The sequence below is a fragment of the Olea europaea genome, chromosome 3, assembly GCF_002742605.1.
Source record: "Olea europaea var. sylvestris chromosome 3, O_europaea_v1, whole genome shotgun sequence".
In the NCBI taxonomy this organism is placed as follows: domain Eukaryota; kingdom Viridiplantae; phylum Streptophyta; class Magnoliopsida; order Lamiales; family Oleaceae; genus Olea; species Olea europaea.
This window is the reverse complement of record NC_036239.1, coordinates 19,616,840-19,630,494: the sequence shown is the minus strand read 5'-3', so window position 1 is coordinate 19,630,494 and position 13,655 is coordinate 19,616,840.

Sequence of the window (13,655 nt, the reverse complement as noted above, 5' to 3'; positions counted from 1 at the left end):
CCTTTGACATCTGACAAGTATAACACTTTCTGACTAATTCCAACATCCTGCTTCAACTGTGGCAAATAATACCTAGCCTCCAAACTGACTATTGTTTTGTCATACCCCAAGTGTCCACTTAGACCTCCACCATGTAGATCTCGATTCAATTTCTCATGCAGAGATGAAACATGAATAAAAAGCTGGTTGTCTTTGAATAGATGCCCTTCACTAATATAGAAATCCACCATTGATTTTCGATTCACACATTTATTCCAAAATCCTTTAAGGTCAGGATCATGTGCATATAACTCTTTCAAACACTCAAATTCAACAATTTCCTGTAATAATGTGTTCAATAAGGAAGCTCTCTGACTCAGTGCATCTGCAACTCTGTTGGTACTTCCAGATTTATGCTTAATCACAAAAGGAAATTTCTGGAGAAAAGTCACCCACCGAGCATGCATCCTGCTGATTTGTTTCTGACTATGAATGAATTTCAAGGCTTGGTGATTAGTAAATAATACAAACTCGTTTTGTACCAGGTAGTGTTCCCATTGCTTTAAAGCCCTTACAATTGCATAGAATTCTTGCTCATAGGTACTCCACTTTTGCCTGGCATTACTTAACTTTTCTAAAAAGAAAGCCACGGGTCTCTTCTCTTGAGAAAGGATAGCTCCAATACCAATACCACTAGCATCACACTCCACCTCAAAGATCTTATCAAAGCTTGGTAAGGCTAATACTAGAGCTGTACACAACTTGTCTTTGATGAAGGCGAAGCTCTTATCTTATTCTTCTCCCCAACTGAACATTCCTTTCTTCAAACATTCTGTAAGAGGTACCACGATAGTGCTAAAATGCCTGATGAATCGTCTGTAGAAAGTTGCTAACCCATGAAAACTCCTTACTTCAGAAACTAACTGTAGAAGCCCAAGAAATAAAATGAAATTAGCCTATTATGTTGTGATGATCTGGCACCACCAGCCTAGCTCATTCAATAAACAAGTTATGGAAGTTCAACCCATTTAAATTTTGAAAGCCCAAACCATAAGTTAATTAAAAGCCCAACAAATTAAGAGATTAAGTTTAAGTACACTTGATTACAAACATTTAATGAATAAATTGGGTTGCCACAATGGTCATCTACATGATATTTCATATAGGCAACCTAGATTCGAATCATCATGTAGATGTTTTTATAAAACTTTTATGAATTATTTTTTTTAGGCTTAGAAACTCTTCAAATTCTTAGTTAAAGACCCAATTTAACAAATTTATTAATAATACAACTCCCTCCATTTAGTTTTCATTAAAAAGAAAGGTTACAAGAAGTGGAAGATCACTTTTTCACTACACCCCTCCTCAAATCCGAATTTTCTCTTATTTTCTCTCAAAAAGAAATATAATTGTCAATTTAAGCTAAGGGAATAACAATGGTGAGAAGAAGAAAGGCTTTCTACACATTTTGTTCTTTGATATCCAAGAAAATTCAAGGTACGTAGAGGTGCAAATGTTTAATTCGTTTCAAATTATGATTTTTGATAAATGTTTGAATGAAGTGGTACCTCCGAGTACAGTGCTTTAGCACTAGAACAGTTTGAATGATCATTCTCTGGCTCTACGTGTTATGATAATGCTATAGTAATTGGATTTTACCGAAAATCCATTTACGTGCAATGGTATGAATTTATAGTTCGAAATTTTTAATTTGACAATGAAATGCACCAATGATATCTATTGAGTTTCAAACTCATGCGTTACTTCCCTTCATACAGGTTGAATGGATTTTTCTTGGGGCGTGGATGATGATAAAGGATGATGCGACATGCCATGGAGAAGCCGGTGATTTAATATCTTGAAATATTTACGTTTTCTTTAAATTAGATTCCTATGGATGTGATGTGTGGATCTATTCTACGAACATTCTTTATGAATAAATTATATTTGAAAGTAGGTATGTGCCATAGGAATAAATTTACAAATTACCGTTTACAAAAAATAAATAAATAAAAAAATAAGTTAGCAATTTAAAGTTTTGCTGTCTCTTTAAAAAAATTCAGATTTTGCCTCGTCTTTAAAAATTCATAACTCCTTTGTTACTTGGAATTTTTATACAAAATCATGGTACTGGATAGCCTCATAAGTTAGCTATTGAATGAATTTGGAATCATGTCAATTCGATGTCGGTAGAATTTTATATATTGCTTAAAGTAAACTGCACTGATAGAGTCGCTGTTTTTCCAGCTTCTACCTTGACTTCAAAAATTCATAACTCGACCGTTACTTTGAATCTCTAGATAAAACCAATTGAATTTGATAGTATCATGGATTAGCTACTAAATAAATTTGAAATCATCTGGTTTTGATGTTCGTGAAATTTTATATGTTATTTTAAGTGAACTGCATTGGTTTACATTTCAACCGCGTCACTGCTGAGTTTTGAAAAAATATTTTAATACCTCATCTGATGCCGATGAAAGCAAATTTTTGACTATGCCATATTATAAGGAGTTTCCTACTTTACATTAAAATTTGATGAAGTTTCAAGATCGATAGCTATGCAAACAAATTTATTTTGACAATTATCGTTTGAGACAAAAACTAAAACAGCAACATTACATTTTTAAGTTTTGTCAAAAATTTCACGTCAATAGTCATTACATGTATGGAACCCATTCTAAAAAGCATTTTTGAAATTTTTTCCTTTTAGTATTGAATTATTGTTTAAAAAATATTCTTCAATTAAATTCCAAAATTTAATCTTTATACCTTCCACTAAAAATATAGTTGAAAAAATTTTACGACTAAAGTACAATTAATCTCGTGATGTTTCGATCCATATGGGTTGGGATGATACAGTGTGGTATTAGAGCATAAATTTAATCGATTTTGTAGAATTAGTGTATTTTAGTTATGAAATAAGAAAATGAAACCTTTAAGGCACTCCATGACATCTTGCATCCATCAGTTGTCCTCATTGGACGAACCCAAGGTATGAAATAAAATATTATGTTCCGCTTTATTTTTTGAGAATGATTTATAAATCATTTAAGTTTGAATCTATGAAAATGCTTTTGATGTTTAGAATGAAATATATTATGTAAGTTATATTTTGTTTAAATATATATGAAAAAATGATAATTGCTCATTATATTAAAACTTTAGGAACATAATGTGTAAGTTGATGTCACTAACAAAGATAAAACATAATTGGAGACTTATGTGATAGACATGGTTAGGACTTATCAGACCGCTAGAAAGGCCACAGCTTGTAGAGTAGCGTTGAACCCTAGGTCTATCATTCTGTCCTATGAGAACTATGTGACTGACCCATCTCGTCCACTTGTTGAGCACGTACATGATATCTACGAGATATATATGGTAGCTATAGATGCAGGACTGGAAATCACACATATCAAGGTTGTGAATAATTTCATACGTTCACTCCCACCTCAATGGGGAAACATAGGACTCATGGTTAGGGATGAGATGCTAGAAGGTAACCCTCTAGAGCATCCAAATACGATTGAATTTGGTATATATTGCCAGGTCCTTCTAGACAGGTGGAGTGAGAGCTTAGAACCTCAACCAAAGATAGTAATTGAGCCCAATGATGAGGTTGAACTCGAGCCCGTGCCTCAGTTTGAATCAGACCCAGAGGAAGATCCCTAATGGGAGCATGATGATGACTTTGGTTTGGAATTAGAGAATGATCATGAGCATGAATATGAACCAGAGGTTGAGATGGACCTAGAGTCAGGACCTGAGGCAGAAGACTCCTCTGAAGATGAAGCTCTACCGAAGAAGATTCGCAAGATTCATAGGAATTAGAAATTTAGATTCCATTTCCTTGTGATATTTTTTCCTTTATGTTTTTGGAAGTAAAAAAGTTATCGAACTATTGAATATCCTGATTTCAAGGAGTACTGAATAAAAAAGAAACAATTCTGATCAAGTTGAGATTTTTATTTTTATTTTTTTTTGGTGTTGGAAAATGAAGTTAATGTGAGATATTAGATCTTATCTTTAGGAAAATATCTCGAGCAAATCAAAATAATTTGATAAGGGATCTCCTACAAGGGCTTCAAGATCTTAGCAGGCTAAATCAGAATCCAGCTCCACCTACACCATCAACTCCTATTACTCTCCCGACTCATGCCTCAATGGTTGAGTTATTTCGAAGGCATAAGCCCCCTTCCTTCGATGGAGCATCTGGTCTACTAGTAGTTGAAGAATGACTTCGTAAGTTAGAGCAACTTTTTCGACTCATCGATTGCACTGACGCCCAAAAGGTCCAGTGTGCAGAGTTTATGTTTACTGGTGACGCAAGTCATTGGTGAGATTCGATGTCCCGAACTAGGACTCCGAAACAGCTATTGGCATTAACTTGGGAACAATTCAAGGAGGAAGTGATGGACAAGTATTTTTCTCAATCTCTAAGGGATTTCAAGGAGAACGAATTTCTCTAGCTCAAACAGAGTAATATGTCCCTAAATGATTATGAGCGAAAATTTGACCAACTCTCAAGGTATGCTCCAAATCTGGTGAACACGGAAATTAAGAAGACTCGAAGGTTTGAGCAAGGGTTAACCTTAGACCTAAGCATGATTTTTATGGCACATCGTTTCACATCATACCGTGAGATGTTGTAACAAGCTCACGCTATTTGGTATCAAAAGGCAAATGTAGAATAACACCATCAATTGTACAACTAGCAGGACAAAGGACGGGTTGGAAAGAAAAAATGGAATGGTCAAGACAAAGGAAAAGACAAATGACAAAATAAGAAGGCTAATACTGGACTTAGTGCTAGTAAGGGCATAGTAGTTGTAGTAGCGCCATGTCCTAAGTGTGGTAAGCCTCATTGTGAAGAATGCTTGTTTTCGGTGTGGTAAGCCAGAACATATTGTTAAGGATTGTTCCATATTTACTCAGAAGAAGGATGATAACAATGATCAGAACAAGAAGGGGAAAGCATAAGTGTTTACAATGACTCAAAAGGATGCAGAGGAGAACTCAAATGTGATAGCAGGTATATTACTGATATCTAATACACCTGTTTATGTACTGTTTGATTTAGGAGCTACTCATTCTTTTGTATCAACATCTTTCATTGCTAAATCTAATATTAATTGTGATAAGTCAAAGAGTACACTAGAAGTTAGCATTCCCTCAGGCAGAATATTGAACACAGATCAGTTTGCTAGGTCGGTGAATCTTCAAATTGAGAAAAAAACATTCGAAGAAAATTTGTATGTGATAGAGATGAAAGACTTTAATGTGATTTTGGGCATGGATTGGTTAGGATATAATTATACAACCATTTGTTGTAGAGAAAGGAAAGTGACTTTTCAGAAACCAAGAAAGGAACAATTTTCTTTCCCTGAAATAAAAACCAAACCTGACCTCCAACTAGTATCGGCCTTACAAGCTGAGAAAATGTTGAGAAAGGAAACATCTCAAGGATTTTTAGTTAATATCTCTGGAGAAAAATTGGTAACGATAAAGATTGAGGATGTACCAGTGGTACAAGAATTTATAGATGTGTTTTTAGAAGATCTACACGGTATTTTGCCAGATAGACAAATGGAATTCACAATAGATTTGGTTCTCGGAGTGGCACCAGTATCTAAAACTCCATACAGAATGGCCCCAAAAGAACTTCAGGAGTTGAAAATCCAGTTATAAGAACTGTTAGACATTGGCTTTATTCGACCAAATGTATCACCATGAGGCACACCGGTATTGTTTGTAAAGAAGAAAGATGGAAGTATGCGGATGTGTATCGACTATCGGGAAAACCGTTTGACCATCAAGAATAGGTATCATTTCCCGAGAATTAGAGATTTGTTTGATCAATTGAAAGGGGCTAAGGTATTTTTCAAGATCGATTTACGATTTGGTTATCATCAATTGAAGGTTAAGGAAAGTGATATACCTAAAACAGCTTTCAGAACTCATTATGGGCATTACGAGTTCACAGTTATGCCATTCAGATTGACAAATGCTCCGACAGTGTTTATGGATCTGATGAATAGAGTATTTCATTAGTATTTGGATAAATTTGTTATAGTCTTCATTGATGACGTTCTAATTTACTCCAAGAGTAAATATCAATATGAAGAACATCTTAGAATAGCGTTAGAAATATTGCGTAAGGAAAAGTTATACGCCAAATTTTAAAAATGTGAATTTTGGCTTGAATGAGTTGGATTCCTCGGTCATGTAGTTACTGTCCAAGGAATTGAAGTAGATTCGATAAACGTGAAAGCGGTAACTAATTGGAAGACACCGACTATTGCTGGTAAAGTTCGAAGTTTTCTGGGATTGGCTGGATATTATCGGAGATTTATAGAAGAATTCTCCAAGATACCTGGAGCAATGACACAATTGCTAAGAAAATGAGTAAAGTTTTAATGGACAGATAAGTGTGAGCAAAGTTTTCAGGAGCTAAAACAATGATTGATTACAGCACCTGTATTAACTATACTTGAAGGTTCAAAATGGTTTGTTATATATAGTGATGCTTCCAAATAAGGTTTGGGATGTGTACTGATACAACATGGAAAAGAAATTGCTTGTGCATCAAGACAATTGAAGCAACATGAGCAGAACTACTCGACGCATGATCTAGAACTTATAGTGGTGGTTCATGCATTAAAGATATGGCGCCATTACTTATATGGAGGGAAGTGTGACATTTATACGGATCATAAGAGTCTTAAATATTTCTTTACACAGAAAGAATTGAATATGAGACAAAGACGATGGTTGGAGCTAGTTAATGATTATGATGGTACTATTCATTACCATCCTGGTAAGGCTAATATTGTTGCTGATGCTTTAAGCAAAAAATCGATGGGACAGTTGGTATCATTACCTACAATTCTGATGGAGTTGATCAAAGACTTGGAAATTTTGCGAATCGAAGTGATTACCACACTAGAACAAGTCACTACTCATTTAGCAACTTTGATGGTTCGACCCACTCTTAGAGATCGGATCATAGAAGCACAGGGTAAAAACCTATTTTTGCAGAAGATCAAGAATGAGATTGGTACTGATAAGAGAAAGGATTTCGAAATAGATTCTAATCAGGCACTAATCTTTAAAGGAAGAATTTGTGCACCTAAGGATGAAGTTTTGAGGAAGAAGATATTGGAGGAAGCTTATTCCAATCCATACACTATACATCCTGCTAGTACGAAAATGTATCGAGACCTTCGAGATACATTTTGGTGGAGGAACATGAAAGAAAGTATAAGCTCATTTGTGGCAAAATGCATAGTGTGCCAACAAGTTAAAGCAGAACATCAAAGACCAGTAAGGTTATTAAATCCATTGGACATACCTGAATGAAAGTGGAAAAATATCGCAATGGACTTTATGGTAGAATTTCCAAAATCAGCAAGAGGACACAATGCTATATGGGTAATAGTGGATCGTCTAACAAAGTCGGCTCATTTTCTTTCTGTAAAAATGACGTTTAATTTAGATCAATTGGCGCAGTTGTACATTAGAGAGATTGTAAGATTGCATGGTATCCCTGTCCATTGTGTCTGATAGAGATTCGGGATTTACGTTAAAGTTTTGAAAGACCTTACAAGAAGCTATGGAAATTGAATTTCAGTACGACGTATCACCTTCAATCTGATGGTCAATCCGAAAGGACCATTCAAACTTTTGAAGATATGCTAAGGGCCTGTGCTCTGGATCTAGGAGGTAGCTGGGAATCGTATCTACCTTCATTAGAATTCGCATATAATAATAGTTTCTAAGGAACTATTGGAATGGCACCATATGAAGCTCTCTATGGTAGAAAGTGCAGATCACCTGTTCATTGGGATGAAGTTGGAGAAAAGAGAGTTTTGGGACTAGAGATCATTGAAAGAACGTTTGAAGCCATTGATAAAATCTGTACCAGGATAAAGGCCGCACAAGATAGACAAAAGAGTTATGCAGATACCAGGAGAAAAGACTTGGAATTTGAGGTTGGAGAGAAAGTTTTTCTAAAGGTGGCACCAATAAAGGGTGTACTTAAGTTCGGCAAGAAAGGCAAACTACGACCTCATTATATCGGACCTTTTGAAATATTTGACAAGTCGGGAATGTGGCTTATCGACTGTCTTTGCCGCCTGAACTATCAGATGTTCACAATGTTTTTCATATATCGATGATCAGGAAGTATGTGCATGATCCTAATCACATGGTGAATTATCAACCCCTGGAAGTATAGAAAGATTTATCTTATGAGAAATTACTGATTAAAATATTGAATCAAAAGGTACATAAATTACGGAACAATGAGATTCAATTGATCAAAGTGCAATGAAATAATCATGGAGTAGAAGAATCTACTTGGAAAAGAGAAAAAGTCAAAGACAAATATCCAACACTCTTTGCCAATTCATAAGGTAAATTTCGAGGACGAAATTTTGTTTAAAATGTAAGAGATGTAGAAGCCCAAGAAATAAAATGAAATTAAGCTATTACGTTGTGATGATCTAGCACCACAAGCCTAGCTCATTCAAGAAACAAGTTATGGAAGCTCAACCCATTTAAGATTTTGAAAGCCCAAACCATAAGTTAATTAAAAGCCCAACAAATTAAGAGATTAAGTTTAAGTAAATTTGATTACAAAAATTTAATGAATAACTGGGTTGCCACAATGATCATCTATATTTTATTTCTTATAGGCAACCCATATTCGAATCACCATATAGATGTTTTTATAAAACTTTTATGAAATTTTTTTTAGACTTAAAAACTCTTCAAATTCTTAGTTAAAGACCCAATTTAACAAATTTAATGATAATACAACTCCCCCATTTAGTTTTTAATTAAAAAGAAAGGTTACAAAAAGTGGAAGGTCATTTTTTCACTACACCCCTCTTGAAATTCGAATTTTCTCTTATTTTCTCTCAAAAAGAAATATATTTCATGTCAATTTAAGCTAAAGGAATAACAATGGTGAGAAGAAGAAAGGCTTCCTACACATTTTGTTCTTTGATGTCCAAGAAAATTCAAGGTAGGTAGATGTGCAAGTGTTTAATTCATTTTAAATTATGATTTTCGATAAATGTTTGAATGAAATGGTACCTTTGGGTACGGTGCTTCAGTACTACAACAGTTTGAATAATCATTCTCCAGCTCTATGTGTTATAATAATGCTATAGTAATTGAATTTTGCCGAAAATCCATTTACGTGCAATGGTATGAATTTATAGTTTGAAATTTTTAATTTGACAATGAAATGCACTAATGATATCTATTGAGTTTCAAACTCATGAGTTAGTTCTCTTCCTATAGGTTGAATGGATTTTCCTTGGGGTGTGGATGATGGTAAAGGATGATGCGACATGTTATGAAGAAGTCGGTGATTTAATATCTTGAAATGTTTACGTTTTCTTTAAATTAGATTCCTATGGATGTGGTGTGTGGATCTATTCTACGAACATTCTTTATGAATAAATTATGCGCCACATGAATAAATTTACAAATCACCGTTTAGAAAAAAAAAGTGTTAACGATTTAAAGTTTTGCTGTCTCTTTAAAAAAATTCTGATTCTGCTTCGTCTTTAAAAATTATTAACTCCTTTGTTACTTGTCATTTTTATACAAAATCATGGCCCTGGATAGCCTTATAAGTTAGCTATCGAATGAACTTGGAATCATGTGAATTCGATATCGGTAGAATTTTATATGTTACTTAAAGTAAACTGCACTGGTAGAGTCGCCATTTTTCCAGCTTCTACCTTGATTTAAAAAATTCATAATTGGATCGTTACTTGAAATTTCTTGATGAAACCAATTTAATTTAATAGTATCATGTATTAGCTACTAAATAAATTTGAAATCATGTGGTTTTGATGTTTGTGGAATTTTATATGTCATTTCTGTGAACTGCATCGGTTTACATTTCAACCGCGTCACTGCTGAGTTTTGAAAAATGTTTTAATACCTCATCTGATGCCGATGGAAGCAAATTTTTGGCTATGTCATATTATAAGGAGTTTCCTAATTTACATTAAAATTTGATGAAGTTTCAAGGTCGATAGCTATGCAAACAAATTTATTTTGACAATTACCGTTTGAGACAAAAACTAAAACAGCAACATTACTTTTTTAAGTTTTGTCAAAAATTTCACGTCAATAGTCGTTACATGCATGGAACCCATTCTAAAAAATATTTTTGAAATTGATTTCTTTTAGTATTGAATTATTGTTTAAAAAAAATTCAATTAAATTCTAAAATTTAATCTTTATACCTTTCACTAAAAATATAGTTAAAAAAATTTTACGACTAAAGTACAGTTAATCTCATGAAGTTTCGATCCGTGCGGGTCGAGACTTTACACTGACTTTGGTGTTGGCCAATCTCGAATTGCTTTTGTCTTCTCTTCATCTACATTCAAACCATCTTTACCTACCACAAAGCCTAAAAACAATAGTTTAGATGTATAGAATGTGCACTTCTTCAAATTGATGTACAACTAATTTTCCATCAAAACCTCCAGAATTTGCCTCAAGTGAGCTAGGTGATCCACCTTAGACTTGCTGTAAATAAGGATATCATCAAAATACACCACAACAAAAGACCCAATAAAATGACGGAGAATTTGGTTCATCATCATCCTCATAAAAGTACTTGGGGCATTTAAAAGTCCAAATGGCATCACCAACCATTCATAAAGTCCATCCTTACTCTTGAAGGTAGTCTTCCGTTCATCCCTGGCTTAATACGAATTTGGTAATAACTACTGCGAAGATCTATTTTTGAGAAGACCTTAGGACCCCTAAGCATATCTAGCATATCCTCCAACCGTGGAATGGGAAACATGTACTTCACTTTATCTTGTTGATGTCACGACTGTCAACACACATACACCACTTTCCATCCTTCTTTGGCACTAGAAGGACAGGTACTACATACGGACTCATACTCTCTCTTATGAACCCTTTCTTCAACAGCTCCTCAATTTGCTCCCTTAGAATCTCATTCTCTTTTAGACTCATTCGATAATGAGGCAAATTTGGAAGGCTAGCTCCAGGTACCAAATCAATCTGTGTTGAATATTCCTTATAGGAGGTAACTCATTCGGCAATTCATCGGAAGCCAAATCTTCAAATTCTGTCAATATTTTATGTACCTCAGGAGAAACACCCCCATCTTCTTTATTTGCTGTAAAAGGCCCTTTAACCACAATTGGATATAAGTAATCAGATTCTCTACAGACTTCGTAATCTTATTCTCATCATTTGTAAGTGTAAGGAAACTCTCAGTTCGTTGATGTGTAGACTTCTCCGTTTGTTTGAGAGGAACCATAGAAATCTTATGACTATCCCATGAGAAGAGTATTATATTATCACATCCTTTAAGAGTTGAATCCACATCAAACTATCATGGACGACCTAATAGGATATGGAAAGCATCCATGTCTGTGACATCACACATAACTTCATCCTTATAATACTTACCAATGGAAATAGGTAGTTTGCAAGTTTCAGCAACTCGAATAGAATGACCTCTCTTTACCTAACCAAGTAAATACGATTTAGGATGGCTTTCAACTGGTAGTTTCAACAAATTCACCAACTTCTTCGACACAAAGTTTTCACAACTTCCATTATCTACAATCACTTCACACACTTTATTCTTGATAGAACAAAGTGAACGAAAGGTGTAATGACGTTGTCCCTCTTCCTTAATGATAAAAAGATTCGTTACAGTATGAAAGTGAGTCTTTCTTCTCCTTCTTCCATAGCAAACTCTACTCCCACTTACTCATCTTCCATTTCAGTATCTTCTTCCTCATCTACTGCCTCCGGTTCCACCAAATTGACCCGTTCCTCTCAGGACAGTTATTGGAACAATGCCTAGGCTTTTGACATCTATAGCAAATTTCTCCCGTGGGCTTAGCGTACGAATTTACATTCTGAGGTGCTCCTCGAGTCTGACTTCTTTTCCCAAACCGACCACTGTTGTTAACATTACTCCTGTTAGGATTGACTAGGGCTTGTTGTGGGGCTTTTCCTTTGTCTAAAGGAATGGATGATGATGATTCGGTAGGTAAGGGCCTTCTGTATGAAACCATCCTCATATTAGTTTCCATCATCTCCGCTTGCATCGCCATGTTAATGGCTTCCTACAACGTCCAAATATTCTGCATCCCAATTCTATCTTGAGTGGCCACCTTCAAACCATTGGTATGCCTGGCTACCTTTTGATTTTCAAATTCTGACAAATTATTCCATTCCGCAAATCACATAAATTCATTGGTGTAGTTCAACACTGTACGATTCCCCTGTGTGCATCCCATGTACATTCGATATAAAATATGTTCATAATCTGCAGGTAAAAATCGATATATCAAAGACTGCTTCATTTTTCTCCAAGTTCGAATCCGACTCTTTCCCTGTCTCCTTCGAGCATTCTGCAATTGATCCTACCATACTGTCACCGCAGATTTTAAACGAAATGCCACCATCTTAACCATCTTGTCCTCTGAAACATCCATAATTTCAAAGAATCTCTCAACCTCAACCAACTAATCCAAGAAGTCTTTGATCTTTATGTTTCCAACGAGCAGAGGAATGTCTGTTTTGATTCGATTTTAATCAAAGGTATTTTGATTTTGACGATTAGGATGATGTGACGATACTTCAATCTCCTCCTCCGACTTTGATTCACTGTCTTCTACTACACGCCACCTATTATTTTCTAACCAAACTACAAGCTCAGGCATTCGCTCATTATTGATTGCTCGTTGTTCATTCTACCCATTGTTTTCAGCACCCCGTAGAAGCAATTGACAAATTTCTTCGATCCGAGTAGTGAGATTATCAATCTGTCCGTTTATTGCATCTAAATCTGCCCTAGTAACTGGTACATCACACCATGTTTATGAATCAAAGATATAGAGACCGGAAAGCCGGCTCTGATACCACTTGACACAACGAAAGAAAGGAATTCAAGCGAAAACATTAAGAACAAGAAATTTGGAATCCACCAAATAATAAAGAAAATAAATTCACGAATTTATTAATGAAAGATAATTAAAAAAAACGAATTAATCCTTTATTTATAAAGTTTTACATGGAAACATAGTTTAGAATAACTAAAAGTAATGAAAAAGAAATTTAAACAAACTGGAATTGTTAAAAAAACGAAAATAAACGAATTGAAAAAAATAGCGCCAAAACTTTAAAAATCAGTTTTTGAGGCCTAAACGAACACGAACAATCGAAATTCATCGTACGTCACGGCATAGTGATGAGTATTGTTTCCCTCGTCGTTCTCCTTCCAAAATGATCTTATGGGACCAATCCGAAATTAAGATGATGTTCTATTTCTATTAATACTCTTTTTCTAATATACCTATTATGTCCTACATCACTCTAAAATCTGCATTTTCTTGTTCTCCAATGATCCCAACCCTGATCACAATGGAAGAGGATTATTATCCACAATCTAGGTGTCAATTTTTGTGAGATTTCATGCTAAAAATATGGTTTTTGGGACTTTCCAATTTTGATGTGAATTTCCATACGAAAATTCACTTTTTTCATGCCACCATTTTTTTTTCTTTTTCATAACTTCTACACGGAGGTTCCGAGTTATTTGGGAGTTGTGGATTTGAATTCCAAATTCAAATCAGTCCCTCCAGTCCTTT